General features: G+C 37.0%; 1 long non-coding RNA gene across 1 annotated transcript; it reads right to left on the bottom strand.

The window, feature by feature from the left end:
- Positions 1-6,591: 6,591 nt before the first annotated feature.
- Positions 6,592-8,177, bottom strand: LOC141632564 (uncharacterized). The gene is made up of 4 exons (XR_012537791.1): positions 8,115-8,177; positions 7,917-8,014; positions 7,680-7,719; positions 6,592-6,664 (listed from the first exon to the last, which is right to left on the bottom strand). It is a non-coding gene; the product is annotated as an uncharacterized LOC141632564 (long non-coding RNA).
- Positions 8,178-8,547: the final 370 nt, after the last annotated feature.

Below are 8,547 nucleotides of genomic sequence, written 5' to 3'. Positions count from 1 at the left end.
CCACATACAAATCATTACTGTCATTATCAAAACAATTAATAAGGACTAAAGGTCCAACACACATGCTACCCCATAAACTGTTTTGAGACATTTACCTTAGTCTTAGTCTCAATTTTGCACGATGCATTTCAATCTCACTGTAAACTCATTTCTTCAACCATGATGAATGGTTGGACTTGATGATGTGTAGTCTTCTAGCAATCTTTCACCGAGACTACCTATTAGTTGCAATTCTTGCTTTTTAAATTTCTTCTTATCTCTATTGATGAGCAATCTACCTTCAAATAAACGGTATGCGATCCTTCTCACACCCGCTCATGTTAGGCTCCACACCCAACTTCAAACAAAGCCTCCTTTCGAGACTTAAATTGAGTCTCCTTACTTGGACTCCATAAAACGTAAATTGCTCGATCAATTTGTGAAGCCCTTGTCTTCACTTTGTGACCCATTTTTTGTCACCAACCTTGTTGATGCCCGTTGTCACCAACGTCAATTGACAGAGTACTTTTCTCCATCTCAATTTGTGAAGCCGTTTTCTTCACTTTGTGACGCACTTCTCGTCACCATCTTTGTTGATGCACATCATCATCAACTCTCATTTGAAGCACTTCCTCTCCAAAAAGCAATAGTAGAGCACTTCTCTCTACCCTTCGATTATGGTGCACCTCTCACCATTAACATGTGAAGCACTTCTCTTCACTAACAAAAAAGGTAGAGCCATTTTTTTTGTACCAAACTCAATAGAGCACTTCTCTGTATCACTCTATGGTGCCATTTTCACCATTTTTTTTAATCTCTCATTGAAAATTTTCTCACCATTTTTTTTGTTTTGTTTTTGTAACGCCCCATTTCCGAATCGAACCTGGCTACTTAAGTGGAGTAGACGATAATATCAACACTCTCACTTAAGAGCTCTGATACCATGTAGAATTTCTAAGGGGAAATATAATTGAGAGAAAACGGAGAAGTTATCGGGATAAACTTGCTCAAATAAACCAAATACACCTAATGCCCTTAAATAGGCTTACACTCAACTAAATTCTACAAACTAGGAAGTGGTATAACCCACTACTTAGATTAACGGCACACTACCTACAAACACTCACATTATTATTTGACCAACTACCATTATGCCATATTAATAGGAAACTAACACTTAGACTAATATTTTGGATCATAATAATCCAACAAACCTTTCGACACCTATCATGTAAAACAATTTTATTTTAAGCCGCCAAATGAATGGACATCTTCCAAGGAGGATAAGTTCATAGATTTCTCAGTGGTAAATCTTGAGCACAGGCAAAGAAAGTGTATGAGCTTTATCTTGGTAAAATTGGTGGTGGTTATTCATGTATAGTCGTGCTTATTTCCGTCTCACTTTGCCTCTTATTTCCGTCTTGAGCTTGAACTGAAATGGCTGCTGGAATTCGTGTTCATAACCATGTCTGAGGCTGTTTTGGTCTCTGTTTTGGGACGGGTAAAGCAGTCCTCGGGGATTGTTTTCGTGCTCGATTTCCTCATGTTAATATCGTTATATGTATATTTGAAAATCTCGCTTTAGAATGCCTTGCCTTGGACCCATTTTGCTGCGGGTTTGCAGGTCACTTTCACGGTTGTTTGGCAACCGTGGACGGATGTGTGGTTGAGTTTATTTGGAGGTGGTTACGGTTTTTTTGGGTGGTAAAGGATGGTTAAAATGTATGGAAAAATTTGTGTAAATATCCGTCTTAAGCAGGCTCATATTTCCGTCTTATGGTTTACATGTTTGTTGATTCTGGTGAGTATTGGTCATTTTTGAGGGGCTGACAATGGGCTGGTAATAGGCTGTCCGTGGGCCTGGCATGGGCAGCAGGGTGGTTGTGGTGGCTGGCCGTGGGCTGGCAGTACGGCCACGGCTCGTGGTGAGCTCGGGTGGTAGTTTGCTTATGTGCTAGTTTCCCTCTCTTCCTTGTTTTTGTTGGTAACTTGCTTAGTTTATAAGTGGGCTTTACATGATTAAATTTTTGGGCTTTACATGATTGATTTTTTGGACTTGTCATATGATCTAATTATTGGGCCAATCTTATGTTTTGTAGTGGGCTCATGAATGAGCCACTTATACTTGTTTGCATTTTATTCCGTAATTTCACATGACGTAAATTATTTATTACCGCTTGTTATATTTTATTTAACCGGCATCTTTAATTATCGAATGAAATATTTATTAATATGATACAAGTATGAAAGATTTTTTATAAATAATTACTTGTAAGGAGTCGTATTCTTCTAAAAATGTCATAATACTATCATATATGCTTGATATGCCTTTATGCCTACTTGCGCTGTTCTACCAAGTATGGGTTTAGGTCATTTATTCCACCTCATTCGGACTGTTATGCCAATTGTGGGTTCTCGACTTCCGTTCTGTCGATCGAGTCTTGGATGCGGCCTGTTCTGCCGCATGTCAAATCGGGAACCTCTCTGTCCCGAGAGTCTGGCCAGATTTAGACTAGGACTGAGTCTTTATGATTATCATTGTCGTTCTACCAGGGGAAATTATATTTTAATGAGTGTAGTAAAGGTTTTGCATTTTGGATGGTTACATTAGTCATATCTCCTTGAATTACATGCTCGTGGCTTAGTGGTTGTGTTTGCCCCCTTTACATTCCTTTTCTATTATTTAACGTTGCTTATGCCTTGGTTACTTGTCTATCTCATTCCCTTTTCTTTATTCTTGTTATCTTAAAGTATGTATGATCCCAGGTTTAGTTATAATTAAATTAATTCATATCTTATTTAATATGATTATCTGTTTATGTTCTTTGTTATGTTCGTTTTGACGTTTTGTGGCTCGGAAAACCTTGAGTTACTCCCCATTGACTGTGGCTTTCATGTTTACATGAATGACAGGTTGGTGAAGATGCTTATGTGGGGTTAGACGTGTGAGCTAGCGAGTACCCCGGACTTTTAGATTACTTGTTCACCGCTTAGACTCACCTCTTTCATTATGTCATTCGAGGGATATATTTTCCCCACTTTTTGACTATTTTATTTGTATGAACCTATGTTTTTATTTCCGCATACTTTTCCCGTTGAACGTTAGTGACTCCCGCATGCTAAACTCTATCTATTAAATAAAAGTTTTTAAAATTCCTCATTTTCCGCATTTATTTAGTAGTTTATTGTAACACCCCCATATACCAAGGAGCCTTAACAAGACCTTCCCTAGCATATAAGGGCGTTACCATCTCGGTTGCCCGAGGACAGTAATCATCAAATGTCGATAAAAGAACAATTAAGATTTATTACAAGTGCTTAACAAAACTAAAGGTATACCAAAGGTACAACTCAAACTACTATCAGCTATGTGAACTATACTTCTGTCGTGACTCGTGAAAGACTCATCCCACCAAGCACCCAGCTATCATCCAAGACATCACCTGCTAAGACTGACTGCTCACCATAAGGGATCACGGCAGACACAACAGAAACAAACAAGAAGACAAAACCACACAAGGTCAGTAACTGAGGAAAGCACACCGACAACTGCCGTCACAATACGGATACAACAAAACAACCACAAGCCACGTCTTCTCCAATCAATCACCATCACCGACTGTCTACAAGACCAGCCCTGCCAGTGGGGGACCGCAGCCGTTCCCACCTAAGCCCCGCTCATCAAATCGGGCAATAACCCATGTCCATTAATGTGCACATCCCTTATGTGGCGGGTTCCACAAAAGGCGAATCAAGGGCGTGAAGCCACTCTCGCAAGTGACTCCACTCAGCCGGGGACGCACCCCAAAGTTCACAGACAGTTATACAATATTCATAATACTCTACCAACAATCACCAAACCAGAACTCAAATTGAGCTGGTTTAGTAGTAGATGACTCGATCGAAGGCTTTCGCTGACTTAGTCTACTCCATCGAGCAGTTTGGCTGTTAGAAGTCCTCGATCGAAGGTTCTGCTGTGTTCGATCGAGAGATGCATAATTGGTGTCCTTGATTGAGTAGTGATGTACTCGATCGAGAGGTTTTTGTTTGGAAGTTGATCGATCGAGGAGTTCTATTGTACTCGACCGAGTACTTTTCCATCTGACGCAATATTTTAATATCTTGTTATCGTATATTAGGTTAAATAAATATCTCTCCTATAAATAAGAGAGACTTAATTAGGTTTTGGGGGATGGATCTATCTCTCTCTTTTTCCTTTTCATCTCAATTTTAATTTGGTTCGACGTTACTTTGTTTTCTATTTTTCGGATCTTGTTTGGTGTAATTTCTCTTTAATCTCCTTCTATTTAATTTGATTATCTTTCTTGTTTCTTAATTTCCTTCATTTAATTTATGTTACTTTCCTTGGTTCATCTTTTAATCATGCTTAGTATAATTTTATCTTTCGCTATTGCTCTATTCATCGTCATGCATAGCTAATTCTTTTGTGCTAGGATTAGGGGAGCCATGATAGTAAAGCAATGATGCGATAATCTGATTAGGTGGTTGTTGCTGTGAGAACTGTTTTATAGCAATATAACTGTAATTATTAGGTTGAATTCATGCAACTGAAGTAATTAAACTGGTTAAATTCAGATCTAGATCGGAAGAATGGAATGAACAGACCTGTTATGAACAATAGACTACTCTAATGAGGGCGGAAGCTAAATTAATAGTATTTTAGGGCGGATAGTGGACCGGAAGGACCTTTCCTTCACCCTTCTCACATGCTATGGCACAATAGGTGGTCTACTATGAGAGATGTGGTGCTGCGGGACACAATGCTGTCATTTGTCTGGCGGAGATCGACGAAGTCTATGCTTTTAAGCAGCGTAGACAAGCTAGTCATTCCTACGCATATGTGCCACCACATCCGCTTCGGCATCGTGGCTATCAAAAGCCTCCATTTATTTGGCCGGTGCACCAACAAACCCCTCCTCCTACTATAAAGAATGAAGAGATTGCTGAATTGACGTCTATAGTGAAGGCACTTGCACTGCAAGCGCAAGAGATTATGCAAACTAAAGACGTCATTATCAAGAGACTTGAGACTCAGTTAGCTTAAGTAATTGCTGAGCAAACTTCTAGGAAACCCGAGACAGTCTATGTTGTTTGCACTAGGATTTATATTCCCTATGAAGGACCGGTTCTACCTATTGATGCTGAAAATGATGGCTCAGATGTTGAAAATACTGTTCAAGAGGAAGAGCACAATGAAGCCTCGCATACCCTTGTTCAAAAATTCGATCGAGAGCCTTACTCTACTCGATCGAATGAAATTATTGAAGAAGTACTCGATCGAGAGGATAAAAGTTCTCGATCGAGCACTGAGGAAAACAAGATCCACTACTACAAAAATAGGCTTAGAGAACTGTTGAAATGATCTTTAGAGAACGCCTTAGAGGCGTTCTTTAGGTCAGCGTTCTCTAAAGCTTATAAAACGGTTGGAAGAGGCGTTTTCTATTCACAATCATAGAGAACTGTTGAAATGATCTTTAGAGAACGCCTTATAAGCATTCTCTTTTCATAGGAATAGAGAACGGTGGGCTTAGCCAACAATTCTCTATTCTTCTTATTTTTTTTTAAAAAAAAAATACTACTACGTATATAATATAAATGGAGAAATATTGAAAATCAAAACAAAGACACAAAACAGGAAAAAGTAGTCACTTTTATTACTCCAAAAGTAGCATAAACCGTATCATTAATCACCACCCCAAACACCATAGATACTGAAATACGCTTTATACCAGCTTCCGATTTACAAATAATAAGTTATACAACTAACTTAAGATACACCTATTATACCATAAATACTGAATTTCCCTCTTACGACCTCTGCAGCATGTGTTCTATGTCCTTAATTATTTCCTATAGCATGTCTTCATTAGAAGAAAACCTGTTGCAACCTGCTGCAACTATCCATTTGCATCCATAGGTGATAATTATAATGCAGCAAGTCAAGCCATAACCACCATATATGAACTGCATCCATAGATGATAACTTGATGATAATTCAATTTCCCTTATAAATTGCTAGCCACATGATCTGTCAACTTAGACAGGCATATTAATAATACAAGTTACTAATTCAGATACGATTAACTATTACGTATATTATGCAACTAGAAAAAAGAATCATTGTTTGGTATGAAACAAAAAGTAAAAACTTACTGGCTCATTAGTGTTTGATACTTGTGCTATCTTCAGTCCCTTCTATAATCTGTCATATGAAAATTTACAGACAGGAAATGATAGCAGATTGAATTAAGAGATGTCTGGTAAGAATAAACAAAATTGATCATAACTCAAAGGAACTTTAAGAAATTTTCAGAAGTACATGAATATTTTGGAGATGTCATGCTGTAAGCCTGTAACAATACACTAAAATTGATCAGAATATAAGCTCACTATTATACCCAACAACTAAAATGTTCCAGTAATCACAAGTTTAAGGATAATCAACAATTTTAGAGATAATTGAGAAATAATTATCAGTAGAGATTGTTAAGGAAATTAGAGTAATGGGAAGATAAGAATCTACCTAAAGGCACCATCACTAATTGAGAGATGTGAATATGTGATTGCCGATGAAAAACATACCAAAAACGACTTAGTGAAAACCTTCTTCAATTGGTCCACAAGTTCATTCCTCATGCTTTACAGCTCCCGATGCAGCAATCACCTGTAAAAATACGACATAAATATTCATACTTAAACGAGAAAATTATGGTCAGCGAGGTCGTGGTGAGCGTAAGATACAATTCTAGTGAACGACACCAATGAGCAAAAGATACAATTATAATGGGCGGTATGGTGAAAATCCCAAATCACGATGAGTACTTAACCACGATAATTCAAACTCAGAAAATTATGGTTTAGAATTATAGAGAAAATCAGAATCAATCCTTTGAAAATATTAGAAAAGTGTGAGGCAGCATGTGTACTTGATACTCTTATGTCAAGAGCTTCGATGAGCATTAATCCCATAATTAACCTCCAATTACGCACATGTCGAAATGATAATGTTAATCGTGTAATACTAACGCAACAAAAATGTAAATGAACAAATTCTCAAATAATTCAGCTACAAAAACTGAAATACAAATCACGATTATCACTCAAAATAAGAATCTTACAACAACCAGGATGGAGAATACCATAACACAACATATCAGTCCTGTCACCCATAAAAAAAAATTTATAACTTTTTGCCAAGCGAATCTATTGGCTTACTTTAATAAGCAGGACTAACTAAAGTAAAGCAAACATATATATATCAAGGTTTAATAATAAGAAACAATGTAATGTAGAGTAGAGAATATGGAAAAAAAGTGATACGTGTGATTAAATCCTTTGTGTTTCAGTAATGCTGCTGACAGAGAGTATTGAGATCAACCTCCATCAGCTCGTAGAGTTTCAAATCACAATTTTAAGCGAAAATTTGACTTTTAACAAACACAACACACATGCCATATACTCCAACTTATCGACTAGGCTACTTGTAAGACTAAAGCATAAATCAAAGCAGGCATTGAGTTTGGTTAGTATCATTATCATACAACAATCAAGTTTAGCACAATAATCGTTTTTGTTGTTCATAGAATCATAGTACAATATAAGAGCTTCAAGTAAGTCATAGTCCTTAATACCAAAGAATCAAACATCAATTAAATAATGAAAGAAAAACAGAACGCTACCTTGGTTGATCCTGCTTGTGACATCCGAGGCCTCTTGAAGCTGTGGAAAAACATGACAGCCCCCTTGTTCATCAATTACGAAAATGTGATATTGAGGTAATATCTAACATAATCAAATGAGACATATAAAATCAATACAAAAAAGCCCAATAATTGCAGCACATATATATGAATACTAAGGAAAGCACATGGAATACGAATATATTGAATACAAGAGGTGTGAAACAAGAAACATACCTCTGTTCTATCAATTTTCGTCAATTTTCCTCTTTATTATAAAAATCCCCAATTTCTAGGGTTTAATAAAGTAAAGACCTTAGATTAGCAAAACCAACCTGCAACTTTCGAAGAAACAAGTAAGTTTCTCGATTAATATGCGGAACTCAAACCGTGACAAAAATAAATTCTCAACATTTTGGAGTAATGTGAGCAAACCCTAGAAATTTCGGACCAGATATAGAGGCGGAAAGTGGTGGTGCACAGTTGTGATGCGATCTAGATGTAGGGAGTTGGTGGCGGTTCTCGATAGTCAACGAAATACGGGTGATGGAGATTAGTGAGGGTGATGGAGATTAGTGAGGGTGATGGAGATTACTGAGGGTGAGGATTGAAGGGGTTTATTCAATTAAAAAACATGGGGGGTGTATCTTTGTTTTGCTAAGTAGAGTGAAGTACGGTGTATAATACTCCGTAGATTAATAGGATTATTGTTATTATAAAGAATAAAGGAAAAGTCGGATGGGTTTTAGTCCGATTATTTTTTTCATTTTTTATTTTTAATAAATGTAGAGAATTGTTAATATAAAAGGCGTTTTGTATTCTTTTTTTACATAACGCTTATATAAGAAAAGCGTTCTCTTTATTTCTA

This window comes from Silene latifolia, chromosome Y (assembly GCF_048544455.1).
Source record: "Silene latifolia isolate original U9 population chromosome Y, ASM4854445v1, whole genome shotgun sequence".
Taxonomy (NCBI): Eukaryota; Viridiplantae; Streptophyta; class Magnoliopsida; order Caryophyllales; family Caryophyllaceae; genus Silene; species Silene latifolia.
The sequence above is the reverse complement of the archived record's forward strand: the minus strand, read 5'-3'. Positions and strand labels throughout refer to the sequence as shown.